Source organism: Adiantum capillus-veneris, chromosome 4, assembly GCF_014529385.1.
Source record: "Adiantum capillus-veneris isolate H3 chromosome 4, ASM1452938v2, whole genome shotgun sequence".
Lineage (NCBI taxonomy): Eukaryota > Viridiplantae > Streptophyta > Polypodiopsida > Polypodiales > Pteridaceae > Adiantum > Adiantum capillus-veneris.
The window spans coordinates 128,105,488-128,129,663 of NC_140934.1; positions in this window are offsets into that span (position 1 = coordinate 128,105,488).

The following is a 24,176-nucleotide window of genomic DNA, read 5'->3' on the forward strand; positions in this document are numbered from 1 at the left end:
GTCTATCAACAAGTATGTAGACATGTTTTGGGATTTACATCTCAAAGCTACTCTCTTTCAAAAGATAGAATTTGCCGAACAAAGACAACAATTCTGTGTGGGATTACCTAAAGAGATGGCCGAATACATCAACTCTCAACGGCCCGGTACTATTACCGAAGTAATCCACCACACCATGGTTGCTTCACGCATCAATTTCCATCAAGGGGCTAGACGTAATGTCAAGCCCATGGAAAACAAAGATAAAAATGATGCAAAGGGGAAATCCAAAGCTCAAAATAATTCCCAAGGCACTTCCAACAACAACAACAACAACAACAACAACAACAACAACAACAACAACAACAACAACAACAACAACAACAACAACAACAACAACAACAACAACAAGAACAACAACAACAACAACAACAACAACAACAACAACAATCGGTCCAAGGAGAAGGAAGTTTACAAAGGTAAAAACAAACTCTCTCCTGAAGAGCTTGAAGCTTTTCGGAAGGACCATAAGTGTTTCAAGTGTGGAGAGCAAGGACATGGATACCGTTCTTGCCCCAAAAAGAATACTCGCAATGAGACTCCTAGGGCTTCCTCCATCGAAGCTCCAAAAGAGGATGCTCATTGCAAAGGATCATCACTCTCCTATGATTGGGGAAAGGTAAGAGAGCATGATGCCTTCATCTTGTTTGACCTAGGCTCTACTCTCAACTTCATATCAATAGAGTTGGCCACCAAGTTGGGCATTCAAGCTTTTGAGATGGGAGATATAGTAACAGTCGATGCAGCTTTCAAGGGACAAAAAGCCTCCGTTACTCCCTTGATTGGGAAGTTGTGGCTTCATGTCCAAAGCTATGTCGACAAAGAAGACTTCTTCATCTCTCCTCTCCAACATCAAGATGTTATCCTAGGGGCACCATGGTTTGATTGCATGGCTGCCAACATGAAGTTCCCTGAAAGGAGAATTTACTTCACCTATAGGGGAAAGAATATGTATATAGATGCTAGTGAGCGTGGTCGCACTATTCCACTTGTAGATCCTCTTTCTTTTGATAAATCAATGAAGAGCTCAGTTTCTGCGTACATGATTTATGTCAAAGAGTCTCTAAAAGCTAATAATGTTTCATCAAATGAAAAGGATAGGAATCAAGAAGAGTTAGACTTGTCTACTTTTCTAAAAGGATTCCAAGATGTGTTCATCGATGATATCCCTATGGACCTACCTCCAAAACGAGGGGATGATGACCATCGTATTGAGCTCCTTCGAGGAAGCTCACCGCCTAACAAACCTCCTTATCGAGTCTCACAAGCTCAACAAGAGGAGATTATTAGGCAAGTACAAGAATTGGTAGACAAAGGGATGGTGAGGCCTAGTTCCTCTCCCTTTGTTCTCCAGTCCTTTTAGTGCAAAAGAAAGATGGTACATACCGTATGTGTGTGGACTATCGAGCACTAAACCATATCACTATCAAAAACAGATTTCCCGTGCCTCGGGTAGAAGATCTGTTTGATAAGCTACAAGGCTCTACCTACTTCAGTAGGATTGACCTTAAGAGTGGCTATCATCAAATAAGGATAGTGGATGAAGATATCCTAAAGACCGCGTTTCGCACAACATTTGGTCTTTATGAATATCTAGTCATGCCTTTTGGCTTAACTAATGCACCAGCTACTTTCAATACTCTCATGGAGAAAATTTTTAGACCATATCGTAAATTCATTGGAGTGTTCTTTGATGATATCATCATCTACTCCAAGTCTTTGGAGGAACATAAGCAACATCTCCAAGTGATTTTTCAAGCCTTGAGGGAGAACAAACTTTTTCTCAACCAAAAGAAAAGTGAATTCTTCCTTCATGAGATTCAATATCTAGGTCATATTAGCTCTCACGATGGTATTCGTACGGATCCATCAAAGTTAGAGGTAATAAAATCATGGCCTAAACCAAGGAATCTACATGAGCTAAGAAGCTTTATTGGTATGTGTGCATACTATAGACGCTTCATAGCAAAATTCTCTCAAGTAGCAGGACCACTACACGACTTAACAAAGAAGAACGTTAAGTTTGTATGGACTGCTAAGGAGCAAAATGCTTTTGAAAAACTCAAAGAGAAGCTTACTTCCCAACCAGTCCTCGTACTTTCGGATCTCTCAAAGCCATTTGAGGTCCAATGTGATGCGTGTGGTGATTGCCTTGGAGCGGTTTTGCTTCAAGAAGGGCATGCCATAGCATATGAGAGCCGAAGGCTCAATAGTGATGAACGAGTCTTGGGCATTTATGAGAAAGAGCTTTTAGCTGTTCTACATGCCCTAGATATACGGAAGCACTACCTATTGGGGACTCCATTTATCCTACGAACCGACCACCAAAGTCTCAAGTATTTCATGACGCAAACCAAACTTTCCGACAAACAAATGATGTGGACAAATTTTCTTTTGCAATTTAATTTCCATATTGCTCACATAGCTGGTAAGCACAATCAAGTTGCCGATGCACTTTCACGACGACCAAAAGTTAATGCGGTGTCTATAGCTACTCACAATGATCTATCCTCTATGATAGATGAGTATGCTACTGACCCTGACTTTAGAGACATAATGTCAGCCCTTGCTTTGGGGAAGAAAGAGGAACCATTCACCTTGCAGGATGGTTATCTTCTCCACGTTAATAGGCTATGTGTTACCCATTCCCTTCGTGAGAAGGTTATGTATGAATCCCATGCTCCTCCATATGCAGGGCATAGAGGTATTCAACCTACTCTCCGAGGAGTAGAGACGTATTTCTATTGGCCTACCATGAAAATGGACATACAAGAGTATGTTTCAAAATGTGTAGTATGCCAAAAGACCAAGTATGATAGAGGGAAGCAACTTGGATTACTCCAGCCATTGCCTATTCCAAATTCACCATGGGAGAGTATATCCATGGATTTCATCTTTGGATTACCCAAGTCTATCCATGGGAATACAGGAATATGGACAATAGTCGACAGGTTTAGCAAGCAAGCACATTTTATTCCTGTCAAAAAGACTATTAAGGCACATCAAATGGCAAGTCTCTTCTTATCTCAGATTTTCAAACACCATGGATTACCCACATCCATCGTGTCAGATAGAGATCCTAGAATGACCAGTAATTTTTGGAAAGGTCTCTTTGAAAATCTAGGAACAAGATTGAATTTCTCTTCGGCCTATCACCCACAAACGGATGGCCAAAGTGAGATAGCCAATCTTACAATACTCGATCTACTCAAGACTTATGTTACCGAAGTAGATCAACGCTCACAATGGGAAAAGTATTTACCTCTAGTAGAGTATGCCTACAATAATACTGTCCATACTTCTACGGGGAAAGCACCTTTCGAGATCATAGAGGGAAGACCTAAAAGTCCCTTGCTACTCAAAGTACATGGGAAGATCTTCGCCGCCGATGAGTATAGCCGTGACCTACAAGAATCTTTTCAAAAGATTAGGGAGGCTATAGTCATCTCTCAACAAAGGCAAAAAGCTGCTGCTGATAAGCACAGAAGAGCCTTAATGTTCAAAGAAAATGATTGGGTCTTATTGAAGTTTCCTAAGGCTCGATTAAGGCAAACGACGGGCAAAAATCCTACGGGCCATCAAAAGTATTATGCTAAACTAGCAAAAAGATACCATGGTCCTTTCCAAATCTTGAAGCCCATCAATGAGACGGCTTATCAACTCAAGTTGCCCAACCATTGGCTTATACACAATGCCTTTCATGTAAGCCTACTTAAGCCCTACAAAGGAGAGCCACCAACTGAACCAATTATTGAAGACCCTCCCGAAGTTGAAGACCAAGAAGAGGTGCTACAACCCGAAGCTGTCCTTCGGCATGAAGACAAGGTACTACGACATGGTAAGATAATCCGACGGTATCTTATTAAGTTCAAAAATTATCCTTTTGAAGATGCTAAATGGATGCAAGGAGTACAACTTAAGGATAGTATGAACCTTGTCAATGCTTACAATGCTACATTAGAGTAAGCAAATGTACAACTCTCTTTTAAATGACTCATGTTTTTGTCTTATAAGACTAATCCTCTTTTTTAATTGTGCACAAATTTAACTAGTATGCATGCTTAGAATCATGTTTGTGATGACGACGTCTCTCAAACCCCAAGTAGAATTTGTCACTCTACTTTGGGAGAATAAAATGGACAAAAGAGCAGACATGCTTGTGGCAGCTATGTCTCCCAAGCACCAAATGGATTAGTCCTCCATCTTGGAAAGATGTCGTAGGGTAAAAAAGGGATCCTCTACCCGCTAAGTACGATTGACTAATGACTAAGGCTTTATCTCTTCTACCTCATAGTCGAGGACGACTATGATTTCAAGAGAGAGGTAATGTCATAAAATCTAATATCTAACCAACCCAAATGATTTTCTCATATTATATTGATCACTTAATGTGGGAGAATAAATGGGAACAAGTGTTAAAGATATAGATATGTGCTTATAGATCTATCTCAACACGGGGCCAACAGTAAAGGGGCCTAAATGGGAGATGGTCTATCAAGAGCAAGGCTAACCAATGGAGCATAAGACCTTAGGGTTAGCTTCATTGAAGACCTCCAATAATGTGTGTAAAAGTCCTTTGACCTTAGGTAAGCTAGGGCTGAGCTTGAGGTGGGAACCCGGCCCAAGCTCGAGGTGCTTGACCTGCTTGAGGTGCTTGTCGTGCTTGAGGTGTTTGTCCTGCTTGAGGTGCTTGATTAAGGTGCTTGACTTACTCCATGCTTGAGGTGCTTGACTTGCTACATGATTAAGGTGCTTGAGGTGCCTTGAGATGCTTGCCTGAGATGCTTGTGGGAACACCCCCTAGTCCAAGTGCTTTGTCATGCTTGATGACTAAGGTGCTTGAGCTCCTAAAGTCAAAAGCATCCCTACAAGAGGGGGGGCGAGCCCTTTTCCTAGGGATTAGAGAGAGAACACACACTCACACTCACAAGGGAAGCCCCAGCTTGAAGAGGCAGCAAGGACACATGTCAGGTCCCTACCCATGTTACCTTCATGTGTTGCTTGAAGCCTATTGGCTAGGCTTCAAAGGGGTCCAATGATAAATTACTTGAATTATCTAATTGTTTTTGCATTTAACAAGTCCTCTCTCTCAAAGGGGAAAGGGGGACACTTGTCCCAAGGCTACCCATGTTGCTTGTAATGGCTCCTGCTTGTGATTGGCTAGGCCTGGAGGGGTCCAATGAGCTTCAAGCATGAGATACAAGGGGGGGTCGACCCAAGCAAGCTAGGGGGGTGCTTAGGGGGTATACTCACCCACACACACTCACAAACACTCTCATTGTGTGCTATGCAAAGTGCAAGAGCTCCCTCTCCAAGCAAGTAGAGGTTGAGAGCCTACACCAACACTCTTGGCTATGGAGTGCAAATCCAACCAAGAGCCATGCTTCAATGCTTGAGCTTGTCATCTCCTTCTTCTTGATTACTATGCTATTATGTATGCTAGCAACAAGAGTATGATAAGTGAGGAACTAATTCTTTCTCCTACGAAATGTTTCTTCTTCCTCTTCCCTACCCTCATTCCCTGCTAACTCTCTCCACCTTCGAAGGTGTTTGAGGTCTTGGGACTGAGGCTTGGGATAGTTAAAGCTTTCTTCAAGTTTATGTTATGTTTGTGATGCATGAAGCCTATGGCATCAACTAGGTCACAAGGAACACAAAGACTGTATTCTAACAAGTCTCTCTTTATGGGAGAAATCATAATACAAATGCCTATTGGAGGGGGGACCGGCTCCACATAAATCCGGTCCTCAACTGTTGTCATGTTCTCTAAACTCTCTCTCTTGCAAAAGTATTGTCTATGCCAAGTTAACTAGTTGCCATGATTATGTTTCTATCTTCAATTATGTCAACCCGCTATGCTCACAAAATCATTTCCTGAAAGTACTCTCATTAAATTCCGCTACTCTCACCTATTAAGGAAAATTCCATTACAACTACAACAGTCACCTTTGGGGTTTCCTGCTCATAGACCAAACTGTGTGACTACTATATTGCTAAAAAGTCTTTAAAGATCCTTCAAGTTATTTTGTTGACTATTTCTTGTGACCATTCTCTTATCTTTTGTTTTTGCAGATATTTATCCTTCTAACAAAGAAGACTGGCAACCAGTTGAGTGCATAATTGGTATTTTTGATGCTTTTCATGCTTCGATGGGAGAACTTATGTACAGAACTAGTGCGAGAAGAGCTCTGGCAGAGAGGGGAGTTTTCTTTTACGACTACTTTTACAATGCCCCTTGCTCTGTCCATGGATTTGGCACTTTGAAACCTTTCCCTCTTCCCCAACAAGATTCCCCAAAGTGGCCAGTTCCAACTTCAGAAACCTCTGAGTGTTTTAAAGTCAAGCTTCATCAGGAAATTTTGAAGTGTTTGCGACCAAACATTGCAAGCAGGCAAGTACGAGTCAGTCTATTTATGCCATTACATGTCTTTATAGATTTCTTCCACAATGAGGAGGTTAGAAAAACAGAAACCATGTTCATCTGCAAATCCCAAACTTGCCTTGATTTTCTGGATGATAATTGGGATGTCAGTGATTCTGAAGGCATTTTGTGCAAAGTTGACAAGCGCTCAGTTGTGTGCAAGTGTATGATAGCATCACAGAATTTTATAGTTTCTTTCTACTGCATGAGGTGGCATCGAGTGAATGGTCAGTTGGTAGCTATGGATCAAGATTTAAGTGACGATGCTTTTAATCCCTTGATGTCCATCGAGATATGGTTTTCAAATTATTTTCTTACAGTTGTTGTGGTTAGATCAAATGTCACTTTAAGACAGGTTCGAGAGGATCTGTTAAATGAGTCCGATCTCAATTTGCCTTCAAAATTTGTTTTCAAGTGTAACATGCGAAAGTTACTAAGCTACATGTATTACTTTTATACGTTGATGTCTCTATCGTGCTCATGTATCCCAATGTCTTATCGCGTACGTTGCATTGCAGGTACCTCACAGACAAGAAAAAACGACTCTTTGTGCATAGATTACCAGCGACAGACTTGAAATAGTGAACTAACTTTACACAATGATTCAAATACTATTCTCAAAGATTACTCGACAAAGGCATCTCTCTACATTACCAAACACCATTGGATCCTCACTCTCCCATTTTTTTGGAAAACTGTACTCAACATTTTGTAAACTTTGAATCATAATCAAAACAAAAGTCAAATTTCGATCCACTGCTTGTAATCAATTTGTCAAAAGTACATTTCATAATCTCTTTCTAATCTTGTGCGTGCAGTGATGTGGGGGCTGTTGGTTGAGGTTGAGGAGAGGTGGTGGCTTGGGGGTTTGGGGGCTCTGGAGCTGCTTCTTGGGTAGGTCACAACCTATCACGTGAGTTCAACAGAAGGGTATTTAAAGTTCTTGAAACTTAAAGAAATATATATACAGAAGGGCATTATTTTTTGAAATTTGAAAAAAACTTACAGATTTGAAACGAAAAGGATACATTATATTCTTAACAAAATTCACAGATAAGGGGTTTTACAAACATGTCTTGGCACGTGATATGGTAGTTTTACACATAGTGAACCCCCCGAGAGCTGCTTCATGAGTAGGAGAGCTGCTGGGTGGGGGGTTTGGGGGCTCTGGAGCTGCTTCATGAGCAGGAGAGGTGCTGGGTGCGGGGTTTGAGGGTTTTGGAGCTGTTTCTTCAGGACGAGAGATGGTGGGAGCTTGGGTTGGAGAGGCATCTAGGGAGATATTGATATGTGCTTGTGTTGGTGTGGCAGACACGGGGTATCTTGTCGGCGAAGGCCTAGGCGTGGGCCTTGGTGCTCGCGGGATAAAAGCATCACGTGCTCCGTCTGGACGCATGGTCGCGCAATTGATCAAGTTTTCAATCATTATGTTTCTAAACGAAGAAACATCAGCCTTTGAATAATCTGCCAAATTTCTTACCCTCGTTAAGAACATCATGTTTATTAACATAGCTACTAACTTATTAAGATACAAATCTGTAAACGAGTGTCAAATGATTACACTTCTACGACTTCCATCAAGCATGAACCCTAACAAAATTTTTGCATTGAATAAGACCCTCCATCCACAAGAGTAGGCATCGTCCTGCTTAGGGACTTTCCAACTAATAATCGTAAGATTCTCATATATCTGCTCTTGCGTTAAAGCTTCAAGAGTAGACACAAGCTTCCGAACAGATCTGCGCAAAATACAATTAAATTTCATAAGCGACTTTTAACAAAATTCTATGCGATGTCGAACAAAATACAAAACCTCTTACCTACGTACTTCACCATGAAATCCATGGGATGAATTAGCAAAGTAGCACCAGTTTCGTTCAAGGTGTAAGAGAACAAGACTCCAATGAGATCTCTTACAAATAAACATAAGCAAAACATATGTCATCACAATACATTAGAGTTCAAGATAAAATAATTTCACTATTGAAAACATTGCGTACCCTTCATGATAAGCTAGAACAAAAAATTTTGCCGTATCCATGTTCACTGACTGGAACTAGTCAACTACTTCCACTAAAGATGTATCCTCGGCCGTCAAAACGACCGAGAGGTTCGAGTCAAGGATGACGACATCATCTGGCATATTCCAAGGCAAATTTGAAACTACAAAACTGTAAAGAAATTCGTGTCATACAAAATTGAATATATTAAAAGAATTTATTATGAAAAAAAGAATAGCACGCACCAAAGCAAGCAATTGATGATTGAGTCTGTGAGTTTCCTCGTCCGGTTCTGTAAAATTGCAATCTCGTGGGGGTGATAAGGAAAATACAGAATGCGTCCCCACACAGGAAAGCCAACATGGAAATAGGGAAACAGCAATGACAAATCATCAGCGTTGGCGTCGCTGATGGCACTTGCCATTTGTTCCTCCATCATCTCAAGGCGTAACTACTCCAATCTCTCACTATCTTCTTCTCTTGTGTCCCGCTCGGTGTTGAGACAGGTGCTGTATCGATGCATTTGTGTAGACACTTCATGAACTTTGACCTTGTCAATAGGTGGTATTCTAAGAATATTGTCCATCTTTCGGTCTGAAATACAGGTAGGAGGTATTTTTTTGTCATATCTGAACCTGAGAAGGCGAAGTGTGTTGATGTCTCGCGGCATCAATGTTGTCCTATGGGAGTGGGCCGAGAAAATGTAGCCGTCCTGGAAAAGCTCTACAAAAAAATCCTCGGCGGCCTTGTGCAAGCACCCCATTGCACTTCGAGACGACCGGAAATTCAGGTTGTGTTGCTCGTAAATCTCGCGAACAACTCTCTGGAATGGCAGTTTAGGTATTGCCAATGAAATGTTCTTTTGGAGCTTACGAAGTTCGAGTAGGACGCTCCTATTTTGCTCGTATCTTCTTCTTTGCATTGTTGCACGAAGCGTAACTGTAGCATGGTCTTGCCCGGAATCACATGCGATGTTGACAGTTGCACTGTAGACAAGCTAGCCTGGCCCTGCGGAACAGACTGGCCAGGATAAACCTTCCTTGCTATTTGCTTTGTGCGGGCCATGACCTGAACGAGGAGAATGCGAGGAAATATGGAAATCTGGATGTGGGTAAAAAGGCTGAGTGACTAGAGACACTTCGAAAAAAACGGTGAGAAAAAAAAGGGGGGGGGGTGTTTATATTAGGGGAATAAGTATAATGAGAAGAGGTGGCTGCATTAATCATGACATCGCGAGGTATGACGGGAAGCGTGCGAGCATAATGATTATGCCACGTAGCATGATGAGGAAACAAGCGCCCCAACGAGTTGCCCTAGCAACAATGGTATGTCGCGGCACAACGCGAGGAGGCGGACCAGAATACTCTGCACTATTTGTATCGCGTTATGACGGGACAAAAAGTTGTCGCGCCAGAACACGATAGTGGTGCTTTTGTGGAGCGGCGACACCCATTTCGCGTTGTGGCGCGACCATTCCACAGCGGCTGACATATGGTGTAATCATCACAGCGACTGCATGATGCACGCGTGGCGCGACAAAAAAGGCGTCGCGGCACAACGCGAGGAGGTGGACCGCAGTACTCTTGACTGGCCGTATCCCGTTATGACGCGAAAACAAGTTGTCGCACCAAAACGCGATAGCGGTGCTTTTCGGGTGTGGCGGCACCAGTTTCGCGTTGTGGCACGACCGTTCCACAGCGCGGCTGACACGTGGCGTAATCATCACGGCGACTACATGATGCACGCCGGCCCCATGATGCACGTCAATCAATGTCATCATTGTCCTCGGGAGTCCTATCAATATGACTTGCTCTCCCATTTGCCGTTTGTTTGGATGTTGTGCTCTCTCGTCTATCTTCGCTTTTGAATTTCCGTTATGGACCCCTTCAATGTTGGAGCAGAGGAGGAAGTGCCTTGCTCTAAGGATGCCCCCCAAGACAAACTATCTCATTTTCAATACCGCATTGGGCTTCAGCAGCGCGAGACAGAGATCAGGCCGATGTTCAATCGAGATTTTTCTTTGCATGAGTGGATTGTCTCCTTGCAACATTACCTATCAGGTTTTGAGCAGACCTACCAGCAACAAACGTCTGGTGGCATTGTCGAGATACAAGGAGTTCGTTTTGTTCACATGAAGGATATCAATTCGGACTCCTCCAAGAAACACATATTTTCTAGGAGTTGCCAGTGCACTTGCGGATAGCAGACTACAAGTGTACACTTCATAACCGCAAGTGTCGAGTGGTTGAATATTATGCAGGTTTTATTTTATATTTGCATATAATTTTGGATGAGCATGCTGATGCTGCAGAGGCCTCGCTAGAGGATCAGACTGGGGAGGGTCAAGAGTCCAAGTCTCGGGGAAGCCTTGCCTTGCAGGTTTCAGAGGTAGTGCAGCTTTCGGAGGGTGCTTTGCCTACTAGTGTTCTACCTACCATACCTATTGGTGATTTGCAGTATGTCTTGCTTAACGACATTATGGAGCTTTTTGACCTTTGAGAGGACTATTGCCTTGCCATTGTGGCACAGAATCTCGAAGACGATGATGTTGTCATTGACCCTGAGCACGAAAAGTATTCTGTTATAGATGCCCATGTAAATGAAGATAATTTTGTTGACCTCGCAAGTGCACTTGTGATGATTTACAATGATGTTGCTAGGTATGAGCGCACGCTGGTGCACCCAAAACATGTCGATGCCAGATATAGGCTCATGCAAGGATATGGATGCATACAGGTGCACGTGATGGTGCTAGCGCATGTTTCTAAAGCTGTTGTTGCCAAGTGGAAGCTGAAATGTATGTCCAATGCGGTTTTTTAGGTCAAGAAGGCTCCAGACGAGGGCTAGCAGGGCTGGCATTCAAAGGTATCCAGAAGTGGCAAGCATGTGCCAAGGTGTAGTCTTCAGTATGCTCTCCAGGTCGGTTCAAACGGCTCGTCAAATGGAGCACCGGTGCTCAAGATATTGCAGTTTAAAGGTAAAGTGTGTAGCAGATCCCCGACGGACAGGGCAGCTGGGGACAGGTGGCCCGGGTTGATGTAAGTGCACATGTGTGTAGTGCTCAAGTTGTGGAGCATGCCTGTTTCTCGAATTGTGAATCGGAGCTCTGGATAGCAAGTTATGGCCATTAGAAGATTTTCGGGGGGCCGGGTCTGAGCCTACTTGACCGCATTGGAAAGTGTGCCTTCTGGCATCATTTTAGCCTCGCCAAGATTCTTGGTGGAAGTGGGCACCCTATGGGGTTAGCACAAATCGACTGTACATCAGTCGGATATTCGGTTAGTCAGATACAGCTAGACGAAGTTAGGATCATTTGATAGTGAAAGACTGACAGATGTTTTTTCCTGGTTTTTGGAGGCCTCGGATGAGGGCATTAAAGATCTCAAAAGGGGGCAAAAGGCGGATGATTTGAAGGCGAGCATGGTGGGATTCAATGGGGCTCCGAAGCCGGTTCATAGGCCCACTGGACAAGACATAACAGAGTACCCACTGCAAGGCAAAAAAGAGTTTTTTTAAAAGTTTAAAAGTTAGGTTTTTTTAAGGCCTTGGAGGCCACTCAGTACGAAGCTGCCATGTGGCACTGGAGAAAAACCATATGCGCAGTGGAGGTTTGGGTGTGCATGCTATATGGTCTGAACCGTGGGCACTCCATTGGCATACAAAGGGGCATGGGGAGCTCCTAGCGTTCGTTGGCTATGGTAGATGCGCCGTGGGCGTTGCGTGTGGCGTTTGGCGGCGCTGCGGTGGTAGTCCGTGGCGGATTTTGTCCAGTCCGAAGGCGCCCCATGCGGGCGGCGATGATGAAGGAGGTGTTGACGTGGCACCCCGTAGGGTCACGACCATTTACCATGGACCAAATCCGCCCACAACGTTTTTTGAAGGCAAGGTGAATCCCTAGGAGCAACGATGGCACCGTCGTTGCTCCTTAGAGGGTGCTTGTGTGTAGAGTAAAGTGTGAAGCCTTGGGACGCGCACCAAGCTATTCAAAGTCAATCTGAGCCTCCCAAGGGGAGTGCCACGTGTCGGCCTATCATGAAAAATGCCTAAAAACTCAAAAACGAGCCCAATAAAGGGGCAAAACTTTTTGTAACAAGGGGATCTCTTTGGTTTTTTTGCACTGTATGTGTATGAGAGCAAGTGAGAGAGAGAGTGGGAAGCTCAGAAGAGCATTGTAATGGATTTGGGAAGCTGTTAATGAACAATCCTCTTGGTCAATTGTACCGTGTCGCTCCCCCCTTCCCCTTTTCTCTTTGTCGTCTCGTCTGTTGCCAGCCGCGGTGCCGGTGAAGCGTGTGTACGCCCGGATCGTTGGTGCTTTACAAAAGGAGAGAGAGAGAGTGTAAGTGGATGTGCGAAGGGAGGCAAAGCAGGTGCAGTGAGGTGTGGACTCATTTTGCAATCTTCGAAAGTGCGTATGCGCTTGGGAACTGTGCAAGTGAAGCGGATTATGTGCAAATTGTCGTTTTGAAGGTGTTTTCGAGTGGATTGGGGTGTTGCGTTGACCCTGGGCTATAGAGAGGCACTTCTGGTCGTGCGGGGCGTCGTTCCCCATTCCCCCTCTCTATCTTCTGGTGCCCCCACTGAGGAGCACACTGATAGCTCCCAGTTAAGTGGAAAAAGAGCAGTTTGGTGATCGATCGACATGGCGTCTCGAAGCTATGGTTTGATTTTTACAGGTGAAGAGAATCCAGATGAATGGCTTGTAGATTTTGAATTGTATATGTTGTCCTTGTGAATGCCTAATGAAGACAGCAAGATGCAAACCTTCCCGTTGGTGATACGCGGAAAGGCCAAGCTATGGTTCGAAGCTTTGGAGATTGAGCCGAGGTAGGCATGGCCGGCTCTACGGGCAAAATTTTTGCATGACTTTCACAAAGCAGCTTCTCCAGTCGAGATGGGTGCGAAGCTAAAAGCTCTAAAGCAGGATGTAGGTGAGGAATTCAACTTGTTTCTGGATCATTTTGAAGAATGTTGGGCAGAATTAGCAGCAGCTATGCAGCTAGCCAATAGTGAGTAGTTCAAACTGGATAAGTTTATGGCGTGTTTACATCCAAAGGTGAGAGATAAAGTGGACTTTGAAAGCCCAGAGAACTACAATGGTGTAGTGGCAATTGCAAGATCAAAAAGCAGGAAAATAAAGAAGAAGATAGAGCAGGGCGTAACAGGTTATGAAGCAATGGCACCTGTTCAACCACAAAGCCCACGGGAGTCAACTCAATAGGGAAATCAAGAGAATAGGGCTACAGTTGCTATTCCACAGCAATGGATACGTACGGTTTAGGACTTATCAGAGCATATGCAAGAGCTTCGATTGAGTGTAATGGACAGGGGACAGCCGAGAGGAGCAAGGGGCAGGGCAAGGCCTCTACATGGAAGGTGCTATAATTGCGGTGAAGAAGGACATTATGCACCTGAGTGTCCCCATCCGGTGAGGGAAAGAGGTGGTATCTACCCATTGTTTGGCAGAGGGAGAGACCAAGCACAGTTTAATGGCCCGAGGGAGTAGGTGGTCGAGAATCCTGTGCAGCAAGCCCAAACGGATGGCGGTGAGGTCCCTAGGGTGAACATCATTGGGGTGGATAAACAGGATGTCGAGGTGCTGGCTAACAAAAGGGCTAGAGTTGAAAGGGAGACAGAAACTGACGAGCGGGAGACTAGAGCTCGTAAAGGCAAAGAGAAGGTATACGAGGGGAAAGAAAAGCCTGAAACTAGCAAGAAAAGAAGGCGTCGCAGGATTAAACAAACAAATTTCCAGCTTGGACGCGGCAATCCAGAGTATGATTTGGTGAGTGATGTCCAAAGTCAAAGAGCTAATATTACTTTTGGGCAGTTGTTGGCATTGAACCCAACGTTGAGGCGACAGTTGTCGACTAGTGTTAGCACTAGGCTACCAAGGGGTAAAGGCAATGTGTAGGCGGTGCAAAATATGGCACTCAGGGTAGGTAGCCCGACGAATGTTCTTCCTTTGGTGGATGCTGTCATCGAGAAAAGGATGCAGGTTCAAGCCTATATAGATGGTGGAGCACAGGTTTGCGTCATGACAGAAGCTGCAATGAAGGAAACCGGGGTTAAGATGGTATCCAAGTCGAATGTGCGCATGAGGATGGCTAACCATGCTAGAGCCAAGTGTTTGGGAGTGGCCCAGGATGTGAGGGTGAAAGTAATGGGCATAGAGTGCTTGATCGACTTCTTTGTGATGAAAGCAGGGGATAACACATATCCTATAATCTTGGGGAGGCCATGGCTATTGGCAATAAGTGCCAAACAAGATTGGGAAAGCAAGGTGTTTACCCTACCTGATAAAGAAAGAGGAAGGCAAGTGGTGCTGGATCTGAAGACCAAGGAAATCCATTCTCATCCGATAAAGTCTAAAGGCGAGGAGGACACCACCAGCTATGAGTACGAGACTGAAACGGCCTATGATGAGGGCTATACAGGTACAGAGGAGGAAGAAAGCGAGGATGATATGCTCAAGATCGATGCTGACTTGTTCGGGGTCACAATGGAAGAACCTGGTGTGAAAGAGGAGGTGCAAACACACGTGCATGCTATGGGTACTAAAGAAGTGGTCAATATGCTAAGTGGAGACTTGACCAAAAAGGAGAAAGAAAGCTATGTCGAGTTGTGTACATCTTTTCCAAACCTATTTGCAAAGGAGTATAAAGATTTGAGAGGACCCAAGGGTGTTGAGCACAACATAGCCCTCAAGGAAGGATACAAACCTAAGGCGCAGAAGCTAAGGAGATTGGGTGAGATTCAAAAGGAAGCCCTTTGGCAGGAGATTAATCAGCTATTGGATGCAGGTATTATATACCCCATAAAGGAATCAGAGTGGGTTTCCCTGGTGGTTATCACTCCTAAAAAGAATGGGAGATGGCGGGTGTGTGTCGACTATAAGCCATTAAATGATGCGACCAAGAGGAATCACTACCCATTGCCGTTTCAGGATGAGATTTTGAATCAGGTGGCTGGCCACGAGAGGTATTCCATTATGGATGGGTTTTCAGGTTACTTTCAAATAGGGATTGCTCTTGAAGACCAATTGAAGACGACATTCATATCTCCATGGGGTTGCTTTGCCTATCGCAGGATACCTTTTGGGCTGGTGAATGCCTATGCCACGTTTTAAGATTTCATGAACAAGGTGTTTGGTCCCTATTTGAATAGGTTCATTAGGGTTTTCATGGACGACATTGGATGTTATAGCTCAAGGGCACATCATTTGTCAAAGCTACGACTGTGTTTTCAGAGGCTGGATGAAGAGGGAGGTCAGTTGAACCCCAAGAAGTGCAAATTAGCACAGCCACGAGCATCATTGTTGGGCCACGTGGTGTGACAAAATGGGATTGAAGCGGATCCAAAAAAGGTCGAGGCTCTAGTCTTGATGGAGCCTCCTCCCAGTGCACAGGCTTTGGCATCGTTCATGCACAGGCTGAAGTATCTGTCAAGGTTTTTTTGGATGTTGTCACAGTATGTATACCGCCTTCAAAAGAGGGTGCAGCTAGTGCATGGTTTTAAATGGGATGAAGAGGCTCAAGTAGCTTTTGACAGGGTGAAAGAAATCTTGTGTCAACTGCCTATGGTGTGTCCTCCCAATCATGAAGATGATTTTTATGTGAGTACTATTGCAAAAGGTGGGAAGGATCTATAGACCTATTTATTTTGAAAGCAGGGTGATAAGTCCTGGGGAGGCAACCTACACTGAAGCCGAACAGTGGGTGATGGCCTTAGTTTTTGCTTGCAGGAAGTTCAAGGTATATCTCGTCGTGCGAAAGTTTTTTGTGCTAACGGCCAATAATTTATTGCCGGAAGTAGTGTTGCACTTGAAACCAGGGAAACGGATCATGAAATGGGTGATAGAGCTACAAGAATTTGAGTTTGAATTCAAAGTTGACCATACAAGTCGATCTCACCTGGCAGATATTCTAGTCAGCAAGGCGGTTGATTTGCCAATTTATCCCAGGGTGGTGCGGGATGAAACCAAGGAGGAGCCTGACTTAGCGGAAGCTTTTACCATGTGGTTTGATGGAGCATATAGAAGGGTAATACAAAAAGCAGGGGGAGGTGTGGTGATACGAGATCCACGCAACAGGGTGATCTTTTCAAAAGCCTACGACTTGGAGGATGTGCATACCAATAATGAGGCGGAGTATCTTACCCTCCATTTAGGTTCGAAACAGTGTGTTGAGTTTGGTATATCGAGGTTGGTGGTGAAAGGTGATGCGCTGTTAGTTATCAAGCAGTTATTGGGCCAATGGCAAGTGAAGCGGGATTCATTAAAGCATTGGTTCTATGCCATCAAGAAGTTGCTGAAGTTTTTTGAGGAGGTTCAGTTCAAGCATGTTAGAAGAGAGCAGAACCAAGAAGCAGATCAGCTTGCAAGCAACAAAGTACAAGTGCAGGTTGCAGGTATATATGTGGCCCCAGCCACCTATGCTGGTCGGGAAACCTTGAAAGAGATTGAAGACTTTTTGGATATCGGTCAGTGCTCTGAGAGATTGTCGAAGCTACAAAAGTGGAGGGTAGTACAAAAATCTCGCAAGTTTACACTGATAGGGGAGGATCTTATGACCTATGGACGGGATGAAGTGCTGCGAAAAGTAATTTATAAGGAAGAAATTGGTATGGTGTTGCAACAATGTCATGAGGAAAGTGGGCATCAAGGCAAAGACCAGGTTTTGTTTCGAATCTTGAGAGCGGGTTTTTGGTGGCCGTCGATAGTACGTGATGTGCACTATTGGTGCAAAACCTGCCAGGAATGTCAGACTATGGGCGAGAGGAGGCTGATAGCCGAATCACATGGAGCTATCATTGCCCAAGATGCTTTTGAGAAGTGGGGTTTGGATGCCATTGGTCCACTCCCGAAGTCGGCAAGCGGTAAAAAATACACTATAGTGGCGATTGACTACCTTACCAGGTGGGTCGAGGCCAAGGCTGTCAAAGAGGTAAATGCAAATGTAGTAGCTCAGTTCGTGTTTGACAGCATTTGTTGCCGTTTTGGTGTTCCATGGGTGCTGATCTCGGACAGAGGCCAAGGATTTCGAAGCAAATTAGTGGGGGCTTTAGTGGAAAAGCTAGGTATCCAACACCGCTTCTCTTCACCATACCACATGCAATGCAATGGTCTAGTAGAGAGTGCCAACGGGCACATTGTGAAGATGTTAACCAAGTATGTTTATAAGCAGGTGACAGAATGGGAGGTGAACTTGGAGAAGTGTTTGTTGGCCTACCGCATATCCTACAAGGTGGCCACAAACTTCACTCCATTTGATGTGGTTTATGGTAAAGAGGCGGTTTTGCTAGTGCATGCACAACTAAGTGCATTGAAGGGTATGTGGCGTGTCAGTGCCACTCAACAAGACGTGTTGCAGGATCGGATCACTAGTTCGGAGGCTTTACAGATGGATAGGGAGGCTGCGGCAGATTTTTATGTGAAGCAGAGGGATAAGCGAGTGGCGAAGTTCAACAAGAGCTTGCCAAACAAGGAGATTCAAGAAGGAGATATGGTGATGAAGTATGAGATCTACTTGGACTTTACCTTCCAAAATAAGTTTAAGAAGAAATGGACGGGTCCGTACAAAGTGCATAAAGCCTTTCCGAATGGGACCTATCAGCTGGTGAGGGCCAATGGAAAGCATTTGAGGCATAGGGTGAACGGTGTGCGGCTCAAACTGTACTTTGCCAGGGGGTTAGTGCCTGACGTACACCAGATTGTAGCTACGGGGGTTGGGCAACCAACCTAGAAAGAGGGAGCTTATGAAGAGAGAGGACACCTTGTACATACTCTGTACATAGCATGTACATACAGCTATGGTTTTTTGCTTCATTCCGTGCTTGTCAAGTGTTGCAGTGTTCAGGTTCAAAAGTGTGCTTTTAGTTGAGTATGAATGCTCAACAAGAGGGTTGGGCAATGATGGTGCACCCAAAACATGTCGATGCCAGATATGGGCTCATGCAAGGGTATGGATGCATACAGGTGCTAGGGCATGTGTCTAAAGCTGTTGTGGCCAAGTGGAAGTTGAAATGTATGTCCAATGCGGTTTTTTAGGTCAAGAAGGCTCCAGAAGGGGGCTAGCAAGTCTGGCATTCAAAGGTATCCAGAAGGCGGCAAGCATGTGCCAAGGTGTAGTCTTCAGTATGCTCTCCAGGTCGGTTCAAACGGCTCGTCATACGGAGAACCGATGCTCAAGATATTGCATTTTAAAGGTAAAGTGTGTAGTAGATCCCCAACGGACAAGGCAGCTGGGGAAAGGTGGCCCGGGTTGATGTCAGTGCACATGTGTGTAGTCCTCAAGTTGTGGAGCATTCCTCTCTTCTCGGATTGTGAATCGGAGCTCTGGATAGCAAGTTATGGCCATTAGAAGATTTTCGGGGGGCCGGGTCTGAGCCTACTTGACCGCATTGGAAAGTGTGCCTTCTGGCATCATTTTAGCCTCGCCAAGATTCTTGGTGGAAGTGGGCACCCTATGGGGTTAGCACAAATCGACTGTACATCAGTCGGATATTCGGTTAGTCAGATACAGCTAGACGAAGTTAGGATCATTTGATAGTGAAAGCCTGGCAGATGTTTTTCCTGGTTTTTGGTGGCCTCGGATGAGGGCATTAAAAATCTCAAAAGGGGGCAAAAGGCGGATGATTTGAAGGCGGGCATGGTGGGATTCAATGGGGCTCTGAAGCCGATTCATAGGCCCACTGGACAAGAGATAACAGAGTACCCACTGCAAGGCAGAAAAGAGTTTTTTTTAAAAGTTTAAAAGTTAGGTTTTTTAAGGCCTTGGAGGCCACTCAGTACGAAGCTGCCACGTGGCACTGGAGAAAAACCATATGCGCAGTGGAGGTTTGGGTATGCATACTATATGGTCTGAACCGTGGGCACTCCATTGGCATACAAAGGGCCGTGGGGAGCTCCTAGCGTTCGTTGGCTATGGTAGATGCGCCGTGGGCATTGCGTGTGGCGTTTGGCGGCACTGCGGTGGTAGTCCGTGGCGGATTTTGGCCAGTCCGAAGGCGCCCCATGCGAGCGGCGATGATGAAGGAGGTGTTGACGTGGCACCCCGCAGGGTCACGGCCATTTACCACGGACCAAATCCGCCCACAACCTTTTTTGAAGGCAAGGTGAATCCCTAGGAGCAACGACGGCGCCGTCGTTGCTCCCTAGAGGGTGCTTGTGTGTAGAGTAAAGTGTGAAGCCTCAGAACGCGCACCAAGCTATTCAAAGTCAAGCTGAGCCTCCCAAGGGGAGTGCCACGTGTCGGCCTATCATGAAAAATTCCTAAAAACTCAAAAACGAGCCCAATAAAGGGGCAAAACTTTTTGTAACAAGGGGAGCTCTTTGGTTTTTTTGCACTGTATGTGTATGAGAGCAAGTGAGAGAGAGAGTGGGAAGCTTAGAAGAGCATTGTAATGGAGTTGGGAAGCTATTAATGAACAATCCTCTTGGTCAATTGTACCGTGTCGCTCCCCCCTTCCCCTTTTCTCTTTGTCGTCTCGTCTGTTGCCAGCCGCTGTGCCGATGAAGCGTGTGTACGCCCGGATCGTTGGTGCTTTGCAAAAGGAGAGAGAGAGAGTGTAAGTGGATGTGCGAAGGGAGGCAGAGCAGATGCAGTGAGGTGTGGACTCATTTTGCAATCTTGGAAAGTGCGTATGCGCTTGGGAACTGTGCAAGTGAAGCGGATTATGTGCAAATTGTCGTTTTGAAGGTGTTTTCGAGTGGATTGGGGTGTTGCGTTGACCCTGGGCTATAGAGAGGCACTTCTGGTCGTGCGGGGCGTCATTCCCCATTCCCCCTCTCCAACGCTTCCAACAGAAAAGGAGTTAATGGAAGTGCAAAAAAAGCTAGGGATTGAAGAAATGGGTAAGGCAAGCACTTCTTCATCATCTTTGGCCTCAACCTCCAATGCGCCCACTGGAGGTCATGGCGACATCAACCTATGGAATGAGGACTTACTTGAGGAAGATGAAAACCAGAAGTTAATCTTTTTTTATTTGCCTTACCTTTTTGGTTTCTACTTATCTCATTTCATAACTTTAATTTGTTGCAGTTGGTGGTCTATGATGATACCTTCATTCCTCGCCCTCGTGGACGGGGCATGGGAGATTTAGGGAAGAATTCCTCTCTCGGCCATTCGTCCTTCTCCAATGACAACACGGAGCTATCCTTGATGACGTTGAAGACACTTTCAAGATATTTAGGAGGAGCCGTCATCAGGTGGAACGCAGATAAAATAATGCTTTTAGAAAAAAAGGCCGCATTGTATATGTTTGGCGAAGGGCCACGAATGTATGGTTTGCGTAGTCTCTATTTTTTGACGCAAGCAGCATATGGTTTGACATGCAGAATCACTGACCCTGCGCAATTACTAGAGTATGACAAGCATGCTATCTTTCGCAATAAACAACCCATTGCGCATGTGCCTACTGAAGAAATGTCTCTTGTGGCTGTGGAGGTGGAGACAAATGTACTGTTGACAAACGAACCTGCAGGACTAGGTTGCAAAAGACCAAGGCAAGAAGAAGACGATAACACACAGCAGGCAAAAAGGCTAGAATATTTCAAGTAACTTTTCCTGATGAAGATGAAGAATAGAGAAGCTCCAATGTATATTGTCGATGCCAAAAAATAGTACATTTTCTATCAAAACAATGAGTACATTACGTTTCTCACTTTTGTGACTGGTTTTCTTCTCTTGGCACAAAAAATTATATTGTGCTACAATGCGCTATCTTTAGGAAGTCTCAAACAACTTGGGTTGGAGTTGTCCAAGTTTTTCCAATGCGTTCTTTTTGAAGTCGCCACTCTGCATGTCGCGATGCCGCAGAAGATGCCTCCCATATTTCCTTCTTCCGTCATTTGCTTGTTAATCTCATTGCTTGGCCAATCTGACTGTCTTTGACACATTCCTTTCGGTGTGTTCTATGCATAAGTTTTCTATAAGTCCATTGATGTAGTTCCTCCAAATTGTTGGCTTTGTTTGCACCACCTCCGTGACGAGTGTGGCTGAAATAGCCAGTACGGGCTTGGTAGTGAGTTTTCTCCATACCTTGTGTAGACCATATAGCCAAGCTACCATACTGCCTAGAAAACCAAGGCATGTGGTTGCATATGATATGCTGCAAAAAAAAACCAGCCTATTGTTTATATGTAAATATATAATCACAATTTTATCAAATAAAGTAATATACCATGTAATGAGTTATGTGTTGATTTGTCCATGCAGCTATGAAAGACCTGTGGAAGGTCTCCAGAGCGTCTTGAAACAATGTATAGTCAGTATCTCTCCAAGTATTGAGCTCACAAAACTTGACTATGGAATCCAAACTTTTCCACACGTTTGCTTTGCGAGTCCTTGCTGCACCATTGTCTGCGTGGTCAACCATTGCATTGTGCAGGTTTCTCCACCGGTTGTATCTCAATGTCAACCTTTCCTGAGCACTTTGGCTTTTGCGTTGGCTGCCACTTGTTGGCATCGACAAGAAGAGACGGGCTTTCACACTGCCAATAGACAACTTCTTTGGCACATCTCGACCATTCTTAGACCTCTTCTCGTCCTGCTCTATTTTCACATGTCCTCCATGCAAGCCCATATCTGAGAAAACTGTTTCCAATGATAATATAGCCCTTTGTTTTGCTGATGCTGGCCGAGTGGTCCAAGCAAAACAAATGTACAGAAACATAAGTTTCTCAATGATTCTGCAGAGTGCATGCATTGTGCAAATATGTACTCTGGATAGTGGAATATCCAACACTGGGCGGAAGTTAAGGTCCTGCAAGTGCCTTTCCGGTGCTCTCCTCCAATTTCTTTTGTCAAGACCAATGAATCCTCCCATGCAATACAAACAAGGGCTTTTACTTGTTGCTCCTTTTGAGATGTTGTACATACACTTTAGGGTTTTGAGATCTCCAGCCATATGCCACTCTACTGTGTATGAACCCATGCCTAATACATCGAGTGTCTTTCCATTTCTTTGTTCGCTTATGACTTCAGGAATACTTGTTTGATGGAAAACCCAGTTAAGAATATCGAAATTCTCTGCAGGCACGTGAAATGGGAAAACCAAACCAATCAAATGAAACATGCCTAACCATTTTTTAAAGCAAAAACTTGTTGATATCAAACCTTGAATGTGGCTAATAAGAAAATATTGTTTTCGGATTGCACGCTAAAGTTTCTAGGTTCGTCTGAAGCAATGCTTTCATCTAATGCTCTATTCATAAGTGTTATGTGACACGCTCAACCTTTGTCTCTTTCACTAGCTCGCACTCATCCAGTTTAAGCACAAACTTCAAGACTCCATTGCATTCCTCTTGAGAAACCTAGAACAATTGAACAATATATGTTTGCAAAGCTACTAAATCATAAAATATATTATTGTATTTGTCATAGACCACTTCCTCTGCTGATGGCAATCTGTACATTGCTTCAATGTGAAAAGGAGTGCCCAATGTCCGAAGCACTTCCTGGTTGACCTCCAGTCTTGTCTTTCGAATGGAGAAAGGATTTGGCAGCAACATGTGCTTGCGATTGAACTTCTTACTTTGTTGCTGCATAGTTCTGTAAACAGAAAATTAAGTAAATGGACTATTTCCAAGTTTTCAAATGCTACACATATCCAATATACCTAAAAATTGCAGAAATTTGATTTGATAGGTGAAGACAATTGATTCAAACACCAGACATACCTAAAAATTGCAGAATAACCTTTGTTGGATATTTCGGCTTCATCCAGAATTTACTGAACATCACGTGTTTGGAGTTGATTCTGTTTCAAAAGAGTGTCAAGTTTCTTAGCAACAATCTTGCAGTAGTGCTTATCGTCCAAAAGTCCGGCGACATCTTTGTGTTTTAGTATGAGACCATAAGGAATTGAAGAAGTTGGTGTGTTGCTGTCAATATTTGACTGAGGATGTAACAAAGATCTAAGCATAAATATGAAAAGTAAGACAAATGTAAAGATGAATTAAACCTGCTTGAATGATAATCTTACTTGATGGCTTTAACCCTCTTCTTCAAACCCCCAGAACCAATCTTCAGTTGTTCAATGTCTCGTAAGCGTTGTTCCCTTAACCGAGGACCCAAGAAAATATTTTTTTCTCTGAGATCCTGCATGAGCTGCATGATGCTTTCGTCCTTGCCTTTCAGTTGTTGAGCGCACTCTGTCACAGTTTGCTTCAAGCAAAAGTTTTCTTTGTGTGCAAGGTCTCTCTCAAGCTTAAGAATATCACTTTTGGCCGCCAAATGCTTGGTGTAGCCATATAAACCAGAATAACCGTCTCCTACATAGTTCAACAATGACATTATGTTTCTGAACGGTGGAGTTGAGTTGGTGATAGGATGCTCAGGATATATCCTGCCATCCACCCAAAGATAGACACTTTTTTTACCTTGAAATCTGAAGTTCTCTTTTGAAGCTTCGGAAAGGATGCCTCGCTTATTCTTCATGTGGAATGGCTCGTATTCTTTGGACAGTTCAATATGCATATGATACACATCGTTTTGACTCCTCGTCTAAGTTCTGTGTGAAGATGATAATGACATTGAGATGACTTGGTGAATGAGAAAGCTCAAAACAGAGGAGAGCGCAAGAGTGGAGCAAATGGAAGAGAGCTCAAGGGAGGAGACTGCGCACAGGCGGAAAGCAAGAGAGACGCGAAAATGAGAAGAACAATAACATTCAATGCACCTCGTTGAGCGCCAAATCTTAGTTTTGAAAAATCC